The 24,314-nt window shown below is 39.8% G+C and overlaps 1 pseudogene across 1 annotated transcript; it reads left to right on the forward strand.

The window, feature by feature from the left end:
* Nucleotides 1-16,120: 16,120 nt before the first annotated feature.
* On the forward strand, nt 16,121-17,982 carry LOC308651958 (DCN1-like protein 5; annotated as a pseudogene). The gene is made up of 2 exons: nt 16,121-16,337; nt 17,715-17,982. The product of its transcript is annotated as a DCN1-like protein 5 (transcript).
* The last annotated feature ends 6,332 nt before the right edge of the window (nt 17,983-24,314 follow it).

Genomic DNA, 24,314 nt, shown 5'->3' on the forward strand with positions numbered 1-24,314 from the left:
TGTATGGCTTCCATGCACACAAGCACATGAACACACTTGTGCGCTTTATCTCCTGTTGATCTGCCGATTGTCAGTTTGTTTAGCAGATTCAATTACCAATTCTTCAGAGAGAAAGTTTGAACTTCTCTAAATTCTCATCCATGTGTTTATTTTACCTTGCTTTCCTGGAGCATAGCACCAGCACACTTCCCTTTTAGAATTTCCCAGCTGAGGAAGGCTGATTTCTACTCTCTCCCTTTACAAATGAGCCTAAATCTGGGCTCACACAAGATATCAGAAAATCAAAATGACCTGGGGAAAATTGACTGAAATGATTACAGTTTTGAGAACTATGAATTAAATATGAAGAAAGATGAAGCGAAATGAAGTCACTCAGTCTCAAAGACAAGTTAAAAGGATATTGAATCTCCCTAATATTATTGTCAAGCTTTCTTGTACAAATTCTGTGGAGCTGTTCATGACATGAAGTACATGGTTTGGAAGACCCTGATACTTACCAACCCAATATCCATTTCTGGCTTCTGCCTCATAAAGCAGAATCCCATTTTTGTTTAGGGGTTTCAGTAGGCTGGTAGAAGTTCTCTCTAGCCATACATCTCTGAGCCCTCGTCTTGACTAGACCTCAACCTTGGCCTATAAAAACTTTAGTCTTGCAGCATTTCCACCTTCCTGTTTTTCATATTAAGAGTCTTGAACAAACACCTTGCATAGTTTCTAATAGCTCGGATCACATCCATATGATGACACTAGCCCCCCTCAAATTACTGGTCTGAGAAAGCTCGAGGCTGCCATATAACCAACCCCCAATGACAGAGCTGGTTTACAATTCTGAAGCTTTACTTTGTTCCTCTAATAAATATATATATATATATATTCTAATATAAATATATATATTTATATTTCCCCCTTTGATTCAGAAGTATCTTTAAACTCCTAAAAGCCATTTTTTTAAAATATAATCATCAGGAAGACTTTTGGGTCCCAGTCACTGGTAGGGAAGACAGAATCCTACCTTGGCAGCTAGCAGACACAGCTGGTCTACTCAGCATTTACACTGACCAGCTCTTTGGAATTTTTTATCCCAACTCTACTGAGTCCCTTCTGACCATTCCCTCTTCCTCCCTTGAAAACTTGCAGCCACTTCTGTACAATTCAAGGATGAGTTAGTTCACATGGGACTCTCTTTCCAATTGCAATAGAACATTGTCTATTAAAACCCATCCTTTCTATTTTAGTACCCAGCCTTATCTTTAACAGTGCTCAGCAAAATTACTCCCCAGCCTTCCCTTGCAGTGAGGCGTGGCCATGTGACACTTATCTGATGAATGAGACATTTGCTATCTTTCTGGGGAAAACTTTCTACCCTGCTATTTTACGCCAAACTCCCACAGCTTCTTTTCTGAACAAGTACAGGGGTTCTGGAGATGTGGCAGTCACCTGGAGATGGGAGGTAACAAGAAGACAGGGGGACTGCGTTCCTGAAATTCTGCTAAGACATTCCTCAGGCATTTCAATCACAACAGGCCCAAGAGGAAACCCAAGATTTTTTCATTTCTACCTTTAGACATTCCTATTCTGGTAAAGGCATAGCCACCTATGTGTTGCTATTGTCAAAAATTGAAGGTGTCTTCACCCCACTCCCAAGTCCTCATGAGTTCATTAACCAATTATCTCCTAACAGGCTCTGTACATTCACTTGTATTTTTTATCAATATGTTTAACATAGAATTTAACATTTAACCATTGTAAAGAGAACAATTTTGTGGTGCTTAGTACACAATGTTATGCAAACATTGCAACTCTCTAGGCTCCTTCCCCTACTCCCAACTCTAGGCATCCACTAATTTGCTTTTTATCTTTGTAATTGCCTCTTCTGTACATTTTATATAAATAAAATCATACAATTCATGACCTTTTGTGTTTGGCTTCTTTGGTGTCATGTTTTCAAGGTTCCTCATGCCATAGCATGTATCAGTCCTTAATTCCTCTGTGGCTGTCATAGTTTGGATCTTGAATATTCCCTGAAGGCCATGTGCTAAAGGGTTGATCCCTAGCCTGTGGCACTATTGCAAGTGATAGAACCTTTAGGAGGTGGGGCCTCATGAAGGAAGTAAGGTCACTGAGGATATGCCTTTGAAAGGGACATTAGGTCCCAGCTCCCCAATATTTTTGCTTTCCAACTGTCATGAGGTGAGCAGCTTTGTTCTAACACATGTTCTCTACCATGATGATCTGCCTCACCACAAGCCCAAAAGCAACCGAGCCAGGTGACCAGAGACTGAAACCTCTGAAATCCTGGGCAAAAATAAACTTTTCCTCCTAATTTGTTCACCTCAGGTATTTTGTCACAGCAATGGAAATCTGACTAACACAATACCCAGATAATAATATGGATATGTCACATTTTGTTCATGCATTTGTCAGCTGAGGGACATTTGCATTGTTTCTACATTTTGGCAATTTTGAAAAGTGCTGCTGTGGGCAGTACAAGCATGAACAAATTTTTGAGCACCTGTTTTAAATTTTGGGGGGGTTATATAAGTGTAGATTTGTTAGGTCATATGCAATCTACACTTAACTTACTGAAGAACGATAAATTTTTTTCCAAAGAAACTATATAGGGGTATGGAGTTGGGGCTCAGTGGCAGAGCATTTGCCTGGCACATGTGAGGCCCTGGGTTCCATCCTCAGCATCACATAAAAATAAATAAATAAAACAAAGGTATTGTGCCCATCTATAACTAAAAAAAAATATTTAAAAAAAGAGGCTATACAGTTTTACATTCACACCAGCAATGTATGAGGACTCCAATTTCTCTACACCTTTACACTTACTTGTTATTATTTAATTATAGCCATCCTCGTGGTCATGTGGCATCTTGCTGTGATTTTGATTTCTCTTTTCCTAGTGACTAATAATGTTGACAATCTTTTCATGTCCTTTGTTGCCATTTGTATATACTTATTTTTTTGAAATGTCTATTCAAGCCCTTTGCCCATTTCTAGATTAGATTGCTCTGATTGTTGAGTTGTAAGAATGCTTTAAACTTTCTGGATACTAGACCTTTCCAGACACATGATTTAAAAATGTTTTCTCCATTTGGTGAATTTTATTTATTTATTTATTTTTATTTTCTTTTTTACTCTCAGTAGTGCCTTTTGATGCACAAAGTGTTTCTTTTCTTTTTGGGGGGAGGGGGAGGAAGGTGTACCAGAGATTGAACTCAGGTGCACTCAACCACTGAGCCATATCCCCAGCTCAATTTTGTATTTTATCAGAGACAGGGTCTCACTGATTTGCTTAGCGCCTTGCCATTGCCGAGGCTGGCTTTGAACTTGTGATTCTCCTGTCTCAGCCTCTTGACTGCTGGGATTATAGGTGAGTGCCTCTGCGCCCAGGCAAAAGTTGTGATTTTTACAAAGTCCAACTTATCTATATTTTCCCCCTTTGATTCTTATGTTTTTGTTACCTTCACATCCACTTTTAAGTCATTTCAACCTATGCAGAGAGGAAGATGATATTTCAAATACGTAAGTTGGATCAAGACTCCCCTTCTTAAAATCTTCAATAGTTTTCCATTGCGTTAAAAATTAAGTGCAAGATCCTCCCATGGACTACAAAGTCCAGCAGAGTTTGGTCCTTCTCTTTCTCTTTACTCTCATTTTCCCACATATTCCCTTACTTCCTTTGCCCCTGGTTTCTCAACGACTCCAGGCTTTCTTTAATCCAGAACCTGCTTATCCCCTATTGTCCCTGTTTGATCATCCTCTCTTCTTCTGTATTTAGCTAATTCCAACTCACCTTTCTTTCTTTCTTTTTTTTTAAAGAGAGAGAGAGAGAATTTTTCAATATCCATTTCTCAGTTTTTGGTGGACACAACATCTTTGTTTGTATGTGGTGCTGAGGATCGAACCCGGGCCACCCACATGCCAGGCGAGTGCGCCACCACTTGAGCCACGTCCCCAGCCCTCCAACTCACCTTTCATTGTAAGTTCTATTATTCCTACCTTCATGCCCCATTCCACCTCCTTGGGAAGGCCTTCCCTAGCCTCCTGATTCAAACTTGCTCCAAACTTGTGAGAGGTGGAATTCTGTAAGCTAGTTGTTAAACACAGCCAATATTGGATATTAAATAATATACACTTTCAATTCAATATACTAGAAGCCAATGTCACACACACTCAAAACTCATCATATTATAATTACTTTACTATATTCCACATCTATCCTCTTGAGACCATCAGTTTAGTGGGAATAGAAGGCAATGGTCTCCTACCGTGCATCTTGTCCCAATTCTGTCTTCACTGACAAGAATAACTTGAAATCAGTCATGGTGGAATTATTAGAGCAAAGGCTGTAAATCAGGGTGATTTTTGTTTGTTTTGTTTGCTTTTTTAAGAGTGGGATGATCTGCAACAAATATATGAAAAAAAAATGTTCAACATCTCTAGCACTTAGAGAAATGCAAATCAAAACCACACTAAGATTCTCTCTCACTCCAGTCAGAATAGCAATCATCAAGAATACAAACAGCAATAAATGTTGGTGAGGATGTGGGAGAAAAAAGACACACTCATACATTGCTGATGAGACTGCAAATTGGTACAACCACTATGGAAAGCAGTATGGAGATTCCTCAGAAAATTTGGAATGGAACCACCATTTGACCCAGTTGTCCCATGCCTAGGTTTATACCCAGAGGACTTAAAATCAGCATACTACAGTGACACAGCCACATCAATGTTTATAGCAGCACAATTCACAATAGCTAAACTATGGAACCAACCTAGGTGCCCTTCAACACATGAATGGATAAAGAAAATGTGGTGTATATACACAATGGATTATTATTCAGCCTTAAAGAAGAATAAAATTATGACATTTGCTGGCAAATGGTTGTAACTGGAGAATATTACGCTAATCAAAATAAACCAGTCCCAAAGAACCAAAGGCCAAATGTTTTCTCTGATATGAAAATGCTAATTCACAATGGGGGAGAATAGAGGTAATTTGGAGTGAAGGGAGGGGAGGGTGCATGGAGGTAGGAATGATAATAGAATGAATCAGTCATTATTACCGTATGTGTATATATGATTACATGACCTGTGTAACTCTAAATCATGTACAACCAGACAAATGAGAAGTTATACTCCATTTATGTATGATGTCAAAATGCATTCTACTGTCTTGTATAACTAATTAGAACAAATTTTAAAAATTGGAAAAAAAAGAGTGGACTGGTCTGATTTGATCATGGCTAATCAGATCTCTCGTTAACATACTAATAATAACACTTGAACTTTTCTGTTGTCTTTTCAATGATTGTAATTTTTAAATTTACTATTTGAAAAAAAGTGTTTAATGTCGGTGTTTCTCACAAGCATGAGAACTCTGGAAGGAGAGGGGGCCATATATTTCCCTATTTATCTTTGTATACCCAGCACCTAGCACAGTTCTTGGCATATGATAAATTATTAATAATTTTGTTGACAAAATGTCAATAAAGCCCAAAAAGCAGAGACCAGTGTTTTAAATATAGATGGAATGATGGCAGGGATTTATCTAGAATATGAAATTTTTCATTTCACTCCCTGACTGAGGATTTAAATATTGATGATCATTTAATTATATTTGAAGTTCAACTGGCTTAAACATTGCATTGATCCTTTTTACTATTATAATTATTCAATCATACTTATTGGACAAATTAATGGGATTTGCTGTGACATTTCCATACATACATACAGCATGCTCTGATTATAGTCTTGGTGCCTTTTAACTAGGTGATAACTATTGATGGCCAAATTCCATTTTATTTGGCTCCCTTTGCAGGCAATATCTAGTGTGTTATTTTCCTAGAGCTGCCTAACAAAATAAAACAGCCAAACTAGCTAGTGTAAAATCCTCCCCGCCTCCCCTCCCCCAAAAGGAATTTTTTCACAATTCTGGAGGCTAGAAGTCTGAAATCAAAGTGCCTGCAGGACTATGCTTCCTCTGAAACTCTGTCATTCCTTGCCTCTTCTAGCTTCTGGAGGCGGCAGACATTCCTTGCAGCTGCGTCACCCCCATCTCTATCTCCATCTTCACATAGTGCTCTTTCCTTGTGTTTTCTCAGTGTTCTCTTCTAAAGACACCAGTCATATTGGGTTAAGGATCAACACTAGTCCAGTAGGACCTTATCATAACTAATTATATTGGCAATGCCCCTCTTTCTAAAGTCACATTCTGAGGCACTGGGGGTAAGGCCTTCAAAATATCTTCTGTGAAACACTGTTCAGCCCATAACATCCTAGAAATGGTCTGTTTCATATACTACATTATCAGAATATTCATAGCTGAACCCAGTAGATTCCATCTCATCTATGTGGCTCCACGTGATCAGTCTATTTGGCTCTTCCTCTGGCTCCAGACCTTGCTTTAGCTAAGGCCACAGGGAGGGGAGCATTTGAGAACCTCCAGGAGACCTCACCCAAATACAGTTATTATCTTTTGTTTTGATTGAGGATTTAGATAAAGTAACACTTGGGCTATACTATACCAGGGCTTGGAAGCTAGCATAAGAACACAAGGTCATACTTCCTAACCACAAGCTGCTACTCTGAAAAGATGAAGTTGGTATTCTTGCCAACCCTATACAAGCATAGATAAGTACAAAGTGACCACTACTCTCAGGACACTTTCAATGCAGGAGATGTCAGGAGGAGAGCCAGACACAGTCCTTTTGAGTCACTTTTATGTAGAAGCAGATTATATTTCTTTTTCCCTCTGGGGATATTTACTTTCAGTAAGCATTGGTGTCAATATAATAATTGTAGCTTGAGAAAAATCCAGAGAAGCTATTTAGATCACTCCCTTATTACACAAACTCAGAATCACAGGGAGGGGCACTGTATTGCCGAGTCATCAGGCTAGAGAATGGCGGAGACTATGTGTTATGGTTTAGAGCTGAGATATTGCCCAAAATCTCATGTGTAATACAATACAAGAATTTTCAGAGGTGAGCTCCTATTTAACAAAGTACGAGAAATTCTAGCCAGAGCACTTAGGCAAGAGAAGGAAATAAAATAGGAATGAAAGAAGTCAAATTGTCATTGTTTGCCAATGATATGAACCTATACTTAGAAGATCCAAAAAGCGGGGCTGGGGTTGTGGCTCAGCGGTAGAGCGCTCGCCTAGCACGTGTGAGGCCCTGGGTTCAATCCTCAGCACCACATAAAAATAAATAAAATAAAGGTAGTGTGTCCAACTACAACTAAAAAAAAAATCCAAAAAGCTTCACCAATAGACTACTAGAGCTAATAAACAAATTTAGCAAAATAGCAGGTTTCAAAATTAACAGACAAAAATCAATAACATTCCTATATACCAACAATGAATTCGCTGAGAAAGAAATCAGGAAAACAATCCCATTCACAATAGCTTAAAAAAAACCCCTAGGAATAAATCTAATCAATAAATCTAATAAATCTAATCTCTACAGTGAGAACTATAGAATACTGAAGAAAGAAATTTAAGAAGACACAAGATGGAAAGACTTTCCATGTTCATTGATAAGCAGAATATTGTCAAAATAATCATATTACCAAAAGCAATATACATTCAATATGATCCTCATCAAAATACCAATGACATTCTTCACAGAACTAGAAAAATCAGTCCAAAAATTCATTTGGAAGACTAAAAGACCCAGAAGAGCCAAAGCAATTCTAAGCTGAAAAAGCAATGCTGGAGGCATCACAAGACCTGACTTCAAATTATACTACAGAGCTATAACAAAAACCGCATGGTACTGGCACAAAACTAGACACATAGACCAATAGTATAGAACAGAATACTCAGAGACAAACCCACACATCTACAGGTATCTGATCCTTGAGAAAGGTGCCAAAAACATACCTTAGAGAAAAGACAGCTTTTTAAACAAATGGTGCTGGAGAAACTGGTTATCCATATGTGGAAGAATGAAACTAAACCATTATCTCTCAACCTGCACAAAAATCAGCTCCAAATGGATCAAAAAACCTAGGAATTAGACCAGAAACTATGTAACTCCTAGAAGAAAGTGTAGGGTCAGCATTCCAACATATAGGCACAGGTGATGATTTTCTCAATAAGACCCTTAAAGTTCAGGAAATAATGCCAACAGTTAGTAATGAGATGGCATCACATTAAAGTTTCTGCACAGATAAGGAAACAATTGAAAATGTGAAGAAAGAATCTACAGGAGAATATCTTTGCTAGTTATTCTTCTGACAGAGGATTAATATCTAAAATATATGAAGAACTGAAAAAATTTAATACCAACCCCCACAATAACCCAATTAGTAAATGGGCAAATGAATTACATAGAAATACAAATGGCCAACAAATATATGAAAAAATGTTCAACATCATTAGCAATTATGGAAATGCAAATCAAAATAGAGGTTTCATCTCACAGCAGTCATAATGACAACCATTAAGAACGCAAACAATAAGGGGCTCAAGTTGTGGCTCAGCAGTGGAGCGCTCGCCGTGCACGTGCGAGACCCTGGGTTTGATCCTCAGCATCACATAAAAATAAATAGGTGAAATAAAGGTATTGTGTCCAGCTACAACTAAAAAATAAATATTAAAAAAGAATACAAACAATAATAAATACTAAAAAGGATATGGAGAAAAAGGAACATTTTTACACTGTTGGTGGGATCGTAAATTAGTACAACCACTAGGGAAATCAATATGGAGGTTCCTCAAAAGACTAGGCATGGAACTACCTACCATGTGACCTAGCTATACCACCTTTTGGTATATTATTATGAAAAGTTAAAATCATCATATTACAGTGATACATACTTACCTATGTTTATAGCAGCACAATTCACAATAGCCAAACTATGGAACTGCCCTAGATGTCCATCAACAGATTAATGGATAAAGAAAATGTGGTACATATACACAATGGAGTTTTATTCAACTATAAAGAAGAATGAAATTATGTCACTTGCAGGAAAATGGATGGGACTTGAGACCATATGTTAAGCAAAGTATGCCAAACTCAGGCAGTCAAAGGTTGTATGTTTTCTCGCATTTGTTGAAGTAGAGAGAAAAAAGGAAAAGAAAGTGGTGGGGCAAGGATCTCATGAAAATCAAAGGGAGATAAATAGAGGAAAGGGATGGGAGGGGTAAAGAGGAGGAGTGCTGGGGAGGGATGTTGGCCAAATTATATTGTTATATTGTGTGCATGTATAAATGTGTTACAAAAAGTCATTATTATATATAATTATAATGCACCGATTTAAAAAAAAATGGGGGAGAAGAAAAAATTGTGTCCATACTGAACAGATTTTTTTTCTTGTAATTATTTTCTAAACAATAATATCAGCTATTTATACTGCATTCACGTTGAATGTACTATTATACGTAATCTATAGATGCTTTAAATTGTACAGGATGATTGTAGATTATGTTCAAACTTCACGCCATTTTGCACAAGGTGCTTAGCATATGCAGATTTGGGTATCCACAGTGTTCCTGGAACTAATCTGCAGATCCTGAGGGACAACTATAATTATTTGCTTGACATGATAGTACTGCAAGGAGTTTTATTTAGCATGTTATTTATGAAGGCAAATGTGAAAAACTAGTGAAAAGTGTTGAAAATGATTTCTTCTGGGCAGTACAAACTAGATAGAGCTCAGGAGGGTCTTTTGGAGAGGGGAATGTTACTTTTTATAAATCCTGTATCTATTTTTTTGTTTTTCAAAAGTTACAGGTGTATTGCTTTGATAAAAGTTTTTAAAAATATTAAAGTAAAGAGGCCTAGAAATTTAAGTTCAGAAACATCAGACAGTCCTCATTTCACACAGGATGCAAGTGCAACCCTTTGTGAGATTGAGACTTGCTGGATTCCAACTCTGTAGGATCTGCCCAGGTCCAGAGCATGGTCTTACAGTCTTTCACATCTGGACCAGTGACAGCTCAGTATCAAGCAACGCTGGAGCCCTGACAACTGGAGGACCCTACATGAATTTACCAGGCTGTATTGGAAGGTCAATTTAGCCATTTACAGTGAAAAATATAACTGTCGGGAGGATTAGAAATTCTTATTTCCAAGTGTATACATTTTCTTCCTCCTCCTCCTCCTCCTCCTCCTCCTCCTCCTCCTCCTCCTCCTCCTCCTCCTCCTCCTTCTTCCCAGGGACTGAACCCAGGGGTGCCACTGAGCTACATTACCAGGCTTTTCATTTTTTTCTTATTTTATTTAGAGATAGGGTTTCATTGAGTTGCTTAGCTCCTTGCTTTTGCTGAGGCTGGCTTTGAACTCGAGATTCCCTGCCTCAGCCTCCTGAGTTGCTGGGATTACAGGTGTGCACCCCTGTGACCAGCCACATTCTCTTCTTACTAGGGACCACATTCTCTTTTTACTAGGGAAACATACTTGAGAAATCTAATAACAGTCAGAGGATTGTCTAATAAAGAGGGAATCAAAGTGAAGAAGAGTATTATATAGTTCTCAGAAATATTTAAATCAGACCATGACAGCCTGAGGTCACCCTCTTCCTTTAATAGCTACCAGACTCCAGCACACCTTTCTGTGAAGGACCATATATTCAGTGTTTTCATTCATTGGTTACCTCTGTGGCAGCTGTTGACTATGGGCTCTGCTCTCACAAGGCGGGCACAGGCAGTATGTTATAATGGATGTGGCTGTGTTCAGAGAACTTCACCTGGACACCATGTACACAAGGGCTGTCTGCCCGGACAGTCTGGAAACAGGCACATTCTTATTCTCCAAAACTCTTTCCTCTAACTTTCTTCATTTCAATGATTTTATATAATATCTTTAAACTCTGAGACTAGACAAAAATCTATCCGATTTTAGTTCTAAATGATAGAGTCTGGATTAGGGAAAGGACAACATCTGAAAGCCCACAGTTAATCAGCTTCCTAATCTCCCTGTACAGAAAGATATTTGGGGATTTTTCCACAGAGGCGCTGGGCATACCAATGATGAATAGCAATTCTTGTGTCTTCTTTCCCCCTCCCCTTCCCTGTCCTAAGACCTCTGTATTTCTAGACATTATTATTACATTGTCTTCACCTGGGTGACAAACAGATCTGGGATATTTTTTTGCAAGAATCTGGTGGTATCCAGCTTTCCTTTGAAAGTGTTTGCATGCTTGCAATCGCTGGGAGAAGCAGGCTGCCGGTATCAATTGTGCTGCAACTGGAGAGCTGCCCTAGCAGAGATAGATAATGCAGGCTCCATCGATAGGGAAAGCATCCTGTCCACAGTGAACAGTGTCTGTGCTAACACTTGACAAAGTGCTTCCCAGACTCTACTTTGACATCATAAGACGATGTGCATCGTTTGTGAGTGATAAATTACTTTCTTTAACTCCTCAGCCTCACAGAGCCCAAAACCCATTGCAAAGCAAGAAATGGCATATGGCCAGATAATTCAGGAATGGTGATTGCACACTTTTCCTTAACCCCCAGGAGTCCCCAGTATTGATTCCACAAACCTGTTTGCTTGGGATTTTATCCTGGATTATCCAGGATGTTTTTGAAGCACTTAGTCTCTTTTAGAAATTCATGTCATATTGATCCAGAGGGTTGGCTTCTCACAGAACTCCAGCGCCATTGGGAGTTATGAAATTGAAGGAGATTCAGACCATTCATGTGCTTATTAACAAGCTCAGGTACTCTGGACAAATGGAGTTTATTCGTTTTAGAAATACACACTTTATATCTTCTATGTGTTAAGATTATTCTTAGTGGTAGAAACCTTGAATAAACAAAACCAAACTCCTGCCTTGTTTTAATGAAACTTATGCTATGTGGGATGGGAAATCACACAAAAGAAGCTGGTGATGAGCACTACGAGGAAAAATAAAGTATTCCAAAGGACACAGAGACCTCAGAGGCAGGCGAGGTTGTTATGTCAGATAGGATAGTCAGGAGCAGTGACATTTGAGCCAAATTTGTTGCAGTGAAAGAGGAAACCATGTCAACACAGGGTTTGGTATACCGGGAAGAGTTTCAGGACAGAGGAAACAGTAAACACAACAATGCCCAAAAGGCAGGCTCATCTCAAATGGACCCACAGGATTTTAATTTATGGAGGTGACTGAGTGACAGCCTCTGAAAGAATCCATGACTTATGGTTCCTGAGAGGAGGAGGCACACCATGTCACGCCTGGCCACATATGAAAGCACTCAGGAGGCAGAGGCAAGAACAAGGGTCCAGTGCCTTCTGTGAGAAAAGCAAGACACAGCAGGGGAGATGGCTTAGGATTGCCTAGTTTGAAAGATGTCAGGGGACTTTGGGTGATAGTGGCTGTCTCTGCTTGTCTAGGACCTGGCCCTGGGTGATTTGGGGCAGGGGGAATATTGGATTGGTGTGCACAAATTAGATAAGGAGATAGTTATGTGCATTAGCCAGCTTTCCATTACTGTAACAATATACCTGAGATAGTCAATTTATAAAAGACAGGTGGTTTATTTTGTCTCATAGTTTTAGAGGTTTTAGTTCATGGTCATTTGGCCCCATTGCTTTTGGGCCTGTGGCATGGCAGAACATCATGGCAGGAGTGTGTGGTATAGCAAAGCGGCTCGCCTCATGGATGGATGGATGGATGGATGGGAAGGAAAAAGAAAGAAAGAAAGAGGAAGAGGAGTGGCCAAGGTCCAATATCCTCTTCCAGGATGCTGCTAATGTTACTAGGACACACCTCATACTCTTGAAGTTCACTCCACCTCCCAATAGTGCCAACGTAGGAACTAAGCTTTTAACACGTGGCCCTTTGGGGATACTGCAGATCCAAAGCATAGCAGCTTGCAGGGGAAATAAACAACGTAGGCCGTTAGTTTGGCTCTGTGATTGGTGGATGCTTCATACCCAAATATGGAATCTGAGCAACATGAGAAATGATCACCCAGGGTCTTGCAGTTCGTGTTAAAATTCCTACTGTGTGCAAATTGGATGCACCTTGGAAGGGACAGGAATCCTCTGCTCATCATGGACCAAGCCACCAAGCCCGGTGACTAGTATGACTGTCACACAGAGAGCACCCACACCTTGAACTCAGTATTTTTTAAGATTCCTACCTCCTTCCTGATTTTTTTTTAATGCTCTATCCCTGTGGTAATTTATACAAATGGTTGTTTTATCTAATTCTGGTGTTATTTAACATGATTTGCCTTTTAATTCAAATCCTGTTTTCATTACTGCTCCAAGAAAAATAACAGGAGAACTTATACCAATGGACTTTCTAGAAAAAGATGCACTTTGGCCGAGATGTCAAGGAGAGCCTATTCATTTGGCTTTGTCATTAAACTTTCATAGCAGAGAAGGAAGTTTCGTGAGATTGTTGCTTACATACGTACAAGGATACATTAAGGTCCATTTTGTAAACCGACAAATACGTTTTAAAAAGTTGAAGAGGCATCTCACCACCGGGCCGATGACCAGCTCAGTGTTTTTCATTCACTCGTTTTTACCACATTGAAAACCATGGCAATAACTCACATGCAAGGAACTGAAACAGCAAGAACTAATGTTTGCATTTTACAAAGTAAAAATCCTGCTTTCCGCTTGATGCATTCTAGCCACTTAAATCTGAGAAGAGCCGAAATGGCAAAATAAGCAACGTTTTCCAGGAGCTGCCTCAGTTCAGATGACAAGGAAATGTCAGTCGTAGACTCAGTCACAGAAAGCCCAGCATTTCATTCACTCAGCAAATCTTTACTGGACCTTAACTGTGAACCTGGCCTGCACAGGACACAGTGCCGAGTGAAACAAACTGGGTCCCTTCTCCCAAGACACTCAAATCCAGTGGGGGAGACTGATGTTTTTAAACATAAAACAAAACACTGAACTGCCTATGTAATTCCAAACTGTGGTAAGTTCCCTAAAGGAAAAGCAAGAAGAAGAGAATACAATTTAAACCACACAGGCGGTGTCTAAGGAGGCCTTTCTGGACTCATTATTGGAACTGGGGCGTAGAGGATGAATAGGAATTTCCAGTTACTATTGCTGCATAGTTAATCTTTCTAAACTTAGTGGCCTAAGACAACACCATTTTATTATGCTAAAAATTCTGTAGGTTAGGAATTCAAACAGGGCATGGTGGGTATGTCCTACCTCTGCTCTACAATGTTGAGGGTCTCATCCCTGACTTGAATGTCAGGGTAGTTCCAACAGCTGGGGGCTCACGTGACTGGTCCCATAGGGGACTGAATAGTGACTCCAAAATATATGTCCAAATCCTAAACCCTGATACCTATGGATATGAAATCCTTATTTGGAAAAAGGGTCTTTGCAGATGTAATCAAGATAAGGTTTTTGAAATGAGGTTATCCTGGAAAGATATTGGGCCCTAAAACCAATAACTGGTATCCTCATAAGAGAAAAGAGAGGGAGCTGTAGATAGAGGAGAAACATGGGACAGATGGAGTATGAGGCCAGAGGCTGAGATTGAAGTCCATAATCTAAACATAGGAGAGAAAAAACTCTTCCTATACCCTCTTAGGTTCAGGGGCTGAGGGCTGCAAATCAAACTGATAAAAAGATAAATTGATCAAAGAAAAAAATAGAGGTTATATAAGGAGGACACTTATAGAAGATAAAGCTTATTTTTTAAGGGTTTTTTTTATGTGGACCAATTCAGTGCCATATTCTTCAGTGATGATTGTTGTTTCCCTTCACAAAGGGACATTCATAGGCTGCCTATAGTCAGAAAGGGGGACGTAGAGATCTTTTCCTACATCTGCTGTTTCACTATTGCCTTCAGCTCAAACATATGCCAAGGTGGCATGTTTAGGGTGGCACATTCTGACCCACTTCATAAGGAAGGTCAAGGATTGCCAGCAATCTTCTGGAGATAGAGAGACAGGGAAGAGATTCTCCTTCAAGGACTCCAGAAGAAAACAACCCTCTCCACACTTTCATTGCAGATTTCTGGCCTCCAGAATGCAGGAGATCATTTCCCTTATTTAAAGCCAACAAGTTTGTGGTGATATCTTGGGGAAGCGACTACATGTGGCTTCGCTGTGGGCATCAGCATCACACAACATGGTGGCTGGGTTGAATACAGCATCCCAAGAGCAAGTGTCCCAAGGGCACAGCCTTCAAGAGACCAAGGCAGGAGCTGCACGACTTTCTGGCACCCAGCCTTGGAAATTATGTAATGTCATTGCCACCACAGTCACAAGTCCACCCAGATCCAAGAGGGGAGGATAAAGATCCCATCTCTCAGAGGCATGTCAAAGAATTTATGGGACATTCTACAACCACCTCAAGGAGTGGGCCATTAGAGTAGGGAGTAGAGCACCACCACATGTGGCCACCTAAATTCATTAAAATGGAATGAAATAAAAATTCATTGCTTAGTCACACTAGCCACATTTCAAGTACTCATGAGTACATGGCTCAGGGCTGCCATATTATCCAGAATAGGTATAGAACATTTCTATTGTGACATAAGTTTCTGTTGGACAGGGCTGCCCTAGACAGGGGGGACACAGGGCCAAAGGCCCTGAGTTGGCAAATAAATTGACTCATGAAAGGAACAGAAAAGCCTGGCTTTAAGGGTAGTTTCGATGACTGACTTCTGCTACTATATGCTCAGTGTCTAGCACATAGTAGGCCCTCACGGGTGTTTCTGAGATGAGAGAATGCGTGCAGGAGGCTGCAGTACACCAAGAGCACCAATGTGAGAAAGGGTAGTTTAACATAAAACTGGATCTCCTCCTGGTGAGGAGCTAGGAGCTACCTTTGTCCTCACTCAAGAGAGATGAGGAGGACACCGGTGAGGGCTGGCCCTCAGGTGGCTGCTGTCTCTGAGAACTGGGTGCCAGCACTGAGGGGCCTCCAGTGGACAGTGATCCCCTTCCCAGGCAGCCCCAGCACACCCTACCAGGGAGGGCAGAAGATCCCAGTGAAGAAGAGAAAATCCTCTGGGTTGGCAGTGGCTATAAGCAGAAGACAGAGGCCCCAAAAGTGTACAATCTCCGGCTATTGTGGATCCCAACCCTCTGCTGACTAAAAAGAGGAGGGACACATTTTTCAAGCAAGAAGTGCCTGGCTTGGTTTTAGAGTATGCAAGTCCAGATGAAGTTGTAGGGCCAGAAGGAATGGAAAAATTCTGTGAAGACATTGATGTGGAACCTGAAAATATTATCAGATTAGTTTTAGTGTAGGAATTGGAGGCTGAAAGCATAGGATTTTTTTTTAACAAGCATGAATGGTTTATAGGAATGAGTTCATTACAGTGTGATTGCACAGAAAAGTTACAGAACAAATTAGATTTTTTTTTTGCGCTCACAGCTGAATGATATTTTATCACTTAAGAATACATCCATCCATCCCTTTTATTGATTCTTGATTTTATTTCTTGTGCTTTAGAAGTCTTGTTAAGGAAGTCAGATCCTAGGCTACATGGTAAAGATTTGGGCCTACTTTTTTTTCTGTTAGGTGCAGGGTCTCTGTTCTAGTGTCTAAGTCTTTGATCCACATTGAGTTGATTTTAGTGCAGGGTGAAAGATAGGGGTTTAATTTCATTTTGTTATCTATGGATTTCCAGTTTTGCCAGCCCTATTTGTTGAATAGGCTATCTTTTTTTCAAATTAAAAATATTCCTCTTAACAAAGAACAAAGGAAACAATCAATAATGTGAAGGAGAGAGCCTACAGATTAGGAGAAAATCTTTACCACATGCACCTCCAATAAAGCATTAATTTCTAGGATATATAAAGAACTCAAAAAAAAAAACTTAATACCAAAAAAAACAAATAACCCAATTAATAAATGGGCTAAGGAACTGAACAGACACTTCACAGAAGAACCGATCAACAAATATATGAAAAAATGTTCAACATCTCTAGCAATTAGAGAAATGCAAATCAAAATTACCCTTAGATATCATCTCACTCCAGTCAGAATGGCAATCGTCAAGAATACAAGCAACAATTTATGTTGGCGAGGATGTGGGGGAAAATGTACACTCATACATGGCTGGTGGGACTGCAAATTGGTACAACCATTATGATAAGTAGTATGGAGATTCCTCAGAAAACTTGGAATGGAATCATCATTTGACCCAGCTATCCCACTCCTCGGTTTACACCCAAAGGACTTAAAATCAGCATACTACCATGACACAGCCACACCAATGTTTATAGCAGCTCAATTCCCAATAGCTAAACTATGGAACCAACCTAGGTGTCCTTCAATAGAGGAATGGGTAAAGAAAATGTGGTCTATATATTCAATGGGATATTACTCAACTTTAAAGAAGAATGAAATTATGGCATTTGCCAATAAATGGATGAAGTTGGAGAATATCATGCTAAGTGAAATAAGCCAAATCCCCCCCAAAACAAAGGCTGAATGTTTTCTCTAATATGTGGATGCTAATTCACAATAAGGGTAGGGGTGGGGCACTAGAGAATAGAGTTACCTTAGATTAGGTAGAGAGAAGTGAAGGGAGGAGAGGGGAGGGGATGTGGGGATAGGAAGGATGGTAGAATGAAACAGACATTATTGCTTTATGTATATATGTGTGACTGCATGACCAATGTGATTCTACAACATATACACTCTGAAAAATGAGAAATTATATCCCATCTATGTATGATATATCAAAGTGCATAAATGCATTCTGTCATGTATAACCAATTAAAACAAATTTAAAAATTTTAAAAAAAGAAAAGGATAATAATAAAAAAGAATATATACAGATATGTCTTTGATTTTGCAAGGGATAAAAATCAGAAAAGACTTGATATTGATACTGCTATATTAACTCTTCTGCTTGGGAGGACATGACCACATTTTTCAATATTTTATCAGTACCTGGACAATCAAAGTATCTGTTATGAACAAAGATCAATGTTACAATGTATAAGAATTCAACAGAACAGTTCATGCCCATCTTAGTGTCTGGCCCATTCTTGATGAATTTGTTGAGTGACAAAAAGTCCATCAAACATCATAGCAAGAACTATTGTGAAGAAAATACAAACTTTTTGATTCTCTCATGTATACAAACTAATAAGATGTGGGGAAAAAATCCAAAGGGTGCATTTTCATTCATAAGAAAGACTTCTATAGTACTCCACCACCCCTCGCCCCCACCCCCACATTTTTTAAAGAAAGTTTCCTTTTTACACGCGAAGGACATTGTGCCACACCTCTTCTGAGACTGAATATTGACATTTTTGTTTCAAGTTTTTTTTTATATATCTTTATTTTGCTTATTTACTAATTTTTATGTGGTGCTGAGGGTTGAACCCTGTGCTTTACACACACTAGGCAAGTGCTTTACCACCAAGCCATAACCCCAGCCCATCAAGTTATGTTTTTAACATTATTTCAGAACAATAAAGATTCAGATTTGTGAGGGGAAAAAAAAGATGAAACTGGACAGGGAGGCAGGGGTCAGATCACACAGGGTCTTTCTGACTATTTTAAGGATGACGCTAAAACAGAACATGTCTAAGCCACTGCTTTATGTTTCAAATGTTTATGAGTGGCGTAAGAAGAAAACAACTTCATTGTGGTTAGTAAGCATATTTGTTAGTAAAAGATTCTGCTGCAAGAGACCGAAATCCCAAAATAGCCACGGCTCCACTGAGTTAGAAATTATTTTTCCCTGAAGTCAATATATGTAGGCTGGCATGACAACTCTAAATTCATCAGGCATTCGGGCTGTTGGTTGGGACTTCCAAGATGCCTTCTTTGGTCCAGCTATTCCATCTGCTTTCCAGTTGGGAGAAAGGAGAAAAGGGGAAAAGGAGAGCTGTTACCCTTCATGTGATAGAGGATCTCATCTAAGTTCTTAACTTCATTACATTTGCAAAGACCAGAGGTTAGACTAGGATGTCCCTCATTCTAAGGTCATTTCTCAGAAAGTTGCACATAAAACTTCTACTGCATCTTGTTGGCCAGTGCTTTATCACATGAGTACACCTACCTTGCAAGAAAGACAGAGTCATAATCTTTATCCTGGGAAGAGTAGGTTCAGCTTAAGAGGAGAGGGCTGGTACTGTGGAAGGAGAAGCCATAGCTGTGAGGGGCCCTAGCCATCAGCCCCTGGCACAATTATTTGTTTATTTGCATTTCCTGTTCTTTCAGGAATCAGATCAAGAAGCATCAAATGGGACTCCACACGCACGCACGTGGAGAGTGGGAGTACTCAAATTTTATTTCACATCAGAGGAGATCAAGCTCCATATTCTAAGCCCCCATCTCCAGTTTCTCACAACATTTACCATCTGGTGCCATAAATTTCTAGTCTACCTGATAGAAAGCTGTGCACTGGGTTACTAGCAGGAAGCAAGTTTACAGAAGCAGAGCATGATAAGGGGAAGAACTGGCTCTCCTCACAGGGCCTGAGATAAATCTCTAGCCTTGGGCTTCAACAGGGGTATTTACACTTCAAAAGGAGAGTAGTTAGATTCCTAGAGTTAGTATTTACAATCCAAAAGGTAGGGGCCTCTGGGGTTTATTAGGTTTCCAGGAGGGAAAATAAAATGGGGGGAGGGGGGAGAAACACCCCTACCCTAGACCTTTGCCATCCATCACACTCCTAGACCTGGAGGAGAAGGTGCTGGCACTTAACGCCTCGCCTTGCTCAATCCCCAGCACCTTGCGTGGTGCCTAGCATGTGACAACTCTTCAATGACAGGGTGCTGAATGACACACTTGCACCTTTTCAAGGTTGTTTTTGAATCCAACATCTATTTTAGAGTTATTTCCTAGAAGCCAGGCCTTACCTCCACCCCTCCTTCTATTGGAAGCACTGTAGGATTTTCTCCAAGATTCACTCTGAAAACCTGGTGGGGCTTTTTGCTGATAACAATAAATATGTGGGGGCTCCAATCTGAGCTCCCAGGAATTTTTACCTCTCCCTTTCACTCACACCATGCCTTCAGCCATCTGTCAACTTCAGCTTAAGTATTCCTACCTGCCCCCGCATATATGGGCTTCCATTCTACTCCTGGGAAGTGGTGATTCTCTGTATTTGCCTGTCTTTTTCCAGTTTTCACAGTGGCAGTTTGTCCTGTGACTTCAATTTTCAGAGCTGTCAATTTTCAGTTTGCTCAACTTTTCTTGTTTGGAAGACAAGATAGGAAAGGGGTGGGTGGGCAGGGGGGATACAGAAAGAGAGAGAGAAAAAGTGAGGGACAGTGAGGAAAGGCAGGGTTACACACAGAAACAAAGAGGATTGGGAGCCAGGACTTCCACTTCCCCATGGCCACGCTACACCTTCCACTTCCCCATGGCCACGCTACACCTTCCACTTGGCCAGGGATTCAGCCAACTGGCAGCCAAGTTCCTGTTTCTGCCCGTCTCCAACATGGCATTTTTCAGCTCTGATTGTTCATTAGCATCCCCAGGGGAGCTGCTACAACTCCTTGTACCCAGGTCTACCTTAATTAAAGCACCCTAGGGAATCAAATGTGTAGCTGTTGCTGAGAACCACCATCTCATTTTTCTAATTCATAGTCCCTACACTGGCACCTTCTCTAAGCTTATTAGAAAAGCAGCTTAGACCCTTCCCAGATCTGCTCAATCAGAATTTGAAGTGTAACAACATCCACAGTTGACTTCCGTGCACATGAAGGATTGGAAGCATTGACCAGATGGTCTTCCTATACTTCCAATCACAGTTGTCCCGTGAAGCAGATGGTTCCCAAGGAAGTGCTATGTGAGCCAGCATCCTGTTGACTATAAGGTGTCAGTCAATCAGTCAAAAGTGCCCCCAGGCCTGCAAAGCCTGGGTCCACTGTGATCTCCCATGGTAATGTGTCTCCCATGGAGAGAATTAGATCTAACCGGGAAAGGGTTTTGAAACACCAGTACTGGGATCATGAGCTTCAAAGTTCAGAATAGAGTCAAAAATGCTATACTTGAACCACCACCAAGATTGGCAGTTTGAAGCAGGCAAATAAGAATTAAAGCAAGAGGTCAAGTGGAATGAATATCAGGGTTAAGGAAGTGGAAGGAAAACAGGAGATCTAGCCAGCTTGGGAGAAAGAGGAGCATGACAGTGAGGCCTAGTGGACTTGGACAGGAATGTCTCAGGCAGAGAGAAGAAGTACAACAGGTGGTCCTAAATACTGACTTCCCCAGAGTCACAGGGATACAGTCCCTCAACCCCGGCTTACCATGTACCTCTATAAGTTCTGGTTGCTTTCTTCCCTACAGATCTTAGTACTTTGTTGCTAAGGATAGGATGTTTTTGACCCTCTTTCCCACCTCCACCAAATGACCTCATTCCAATTCCGGTTCTGCTACTTACTATCTGGTGACCTTGGGCAAATTGGCTGAGCTCCTTGGGAAACTTCCTCATCTACAAAATAAGGATGGGGTTATCACCTCCCAAGGGTGAATGAAGAAAGCATGTGAAACAGTGTAATGTCTAACACAGGTGTATTCATGTAGTGTATATATATATATATATATATATATATATATATATATATTCACACTATATATTCATATGAATATACATATATATGTTGTTTAATGTAATATGTATATCATATAGCATAAAGAGCTAGGGCCCAATTTGTCTGACTTTTAAATTGAGGGATGTTTTTCCCTTCTAAGTGACAAAAGCTAAATGAGAGTGAGAACATTTAAAAAGTAAAATAAAGCAAAACAATGTATTTTTGGATGTTGGTGCCAGGCACCACAGCATGTGACTAATCCTGGCTACGCAGGAGGCTGAGGCAGAAAGATCACAAGTTGGAGGCTAGCTTGGGCAACCTAGTGAGACCCCATTTTGAAACAAAACAAAATAAAGCAAAACAAATAAAATAAATAAAAAACAACTGTGAACACAAAAAACATATCTGATGTACATTTGATCCACATTTTGAAGCTGGACACAGTGATATTAAAGAATTGCCATTTTTGTTAGGTATGATGATCTCATAGTGGTTATAATTCAGACTCCACCCTCTAGGTGATTCTGATGCAGACTAAAGTTTGAAGGCCACTGTCTTAGGAAGTTCTATGTGAGCCAGCATCCTGTTGACTACATTGCATAAGTCAGGTATCAGGTTCAGCTGTAATAGAAACCTGCGATAAAAGTAGCTTAAAGTACATATCAAGTTTTTTCTTCCATCACAAAGACCTGGAGGTAGATAGTCTTGGATGGTTCAAAAGTCATATTTTTACTGTATCCCTGACACAAAACTTCCATGCTTATGATTTTTAAATGACAGCTGCAATATCAGCTATTACAAATGTTCCAGGCATCAGGGGAAAGTCAAGGAGGTAAGGGAAAGCAAACCAGGTAAGCCACCTTCCATATGCCTGCTCAGATGCCCAGTGACCTGCTTACAACTCCTCTGTCACCCTTAGATGAAAAGGAGCTGGAATCTAACACTTGGTCATATCGTTGCTCAGAATAAAACTGGGAAGCTAGGAAGAATGGATACTAGAAGGATCTAGCAGCCTCTAGATTCTTCCTGGAATGAAGTCAATCATTAAAGTTAAACCTTGGAGAACATTATTCCAAAATAGCTCTTTATTAACCAGGCATTAAAAATACCATCTTTGAAAAAAAAACCACTAATAATAAAAAAAAGAAAATAATACTATCTTTGGTTTACTAGGTAAAAGTCTATATCCTTGCTTTAGGCAAAAGTCTTTGCTTACTTTGAGGTTCAGAATGGCTATTTATCAGAATAAATAAACACAAATTGTTTCACATAAGTAGAAGCTGTGGTTGATATACATCAACCAAGTATCCTATAGAGTTCTTAGAGAAGGTGATTTGTAATATAAATGAAAAGCAATAAATAAAAAGGAACATTTTCCTTAGGATTGTAGGACATGCTGTCTGTGCAAAGCTGTTTATACCACTGTTATTTATGACAGCAAACAAACAAACAAACAAATTACATAGTTTACAATCCTTCCCTACAATAAAGGAAAGGCTGAGTGAATTATGGGATGATCATTACAGAGCCATAAAGAGCATGCAGAAACTTAGAAACGTGATTGCAAATACATTGGCAGTGGAAAGAGAGACCAAACGTGTATGTGTGCATGCATAAGATTAGAACATTCAGAGAACTGTAATGGGTTTTATCAGCATGCTAGAATTGTACACTGTTTCTGCTTAATTTCCTTTATTATTCTATAGGAAGTAACAGCAATAACAGTAAAATAAGTTTACATAGGCTAACAACCATAATTTTTCCTCAGATTCTTTTCTGGCTTTTTGTCTTTTGCATGATTTAATCTCAGATGCCTCCAGAAGGAAGATTTTGGTGCTCTACCGGAAAACCATAGTTGAGGTCAGGCAAATGATTTTCCTGTGGGGTTCACCTGCCAGTGTGAGTTACCACTCTGATCATGTCTCTGAAGGAACACTTAAGCTGTTATTTATTTATTTATTTTTGATACTCGGGATTGAACTCAGGGGCACTTGAACACTGAGTCACATTTCCAGCCCTATTTTATATTTTATTTAGAGACAGGGCCTCACTGAGTTGATTAGTACCTCACTGTTGCTAAGGCTGGCTTTGAATTTGTGATCCTCCTTCCTCTGTCTCTGGAGCAACTGGGATTACAGGTGTAAGCCACTGTGCCCGGCAAGCTGTTATTTATTAACATAGGAATATCTTTCCAGTAGTGGGAACAAATTTACAATCCTCTTTTCATTTTCTCTTGCCAGGGATTCCTCATAATCAGTGTTATGAAACTATAAGCCAGTTGTCCTAAGTTAGATGTAGATTTTCAGACAGCAAAGAGAACAAAAATTACAGAATTTCCTAGGTAGGAATTAAATCTGTTGGTCTTTAATGTGTTGCTGTGTACCCACACCACCTCCATCACAACCACTGAAAGAAGGTCAAATGCTTCCTGAAATTACTGTGAATTTGCATTTTTGTTCAACTTGGCAAGATCTAGAATCAATTTTAGGCTGAGTAAATGTTCATTTTTATTATGTTGAAGACTCCTAAGATAGTCTTAACCTTGAGTATGGCACCCACACTCCTTGCATATGTGTCCCAGGTAGGTGGGTGACTGTTATGGCTTTAGGAAGGATATTTCCCCACCAGCCAAGCTGGGGACACTAAGGACACTGACACAGGTGTATCCATGTTGTCTACGAATATATACAATACATATTCCCATAAGTATCTATGTGCTTATTATCATCAAGGCAGGAATCCTTCCAAGACAGAAAGTCTTAATTTGCCAGGGATTAAAGTTGCAGAAATAATATTCAATTATTCTACTGAGAATTAACTTCTGTAAAGTAATAGAGCAAACAAGAATATCTACCTACATGGTTAATCTTAG

Source organism: Spermophilus citellus, assembly GCF_964194105.1.
Source record: "Spermophilus citellus genome assembly, chromosome: 1".
In the NCBI taxonomy this organism is placed as follows: domain Eukaryota; kingdom Metazoa; phylum Chordata; class Mammalia; order Rodentia; family Sciuridae; genus Spermophilus; species Spermophilus citellus.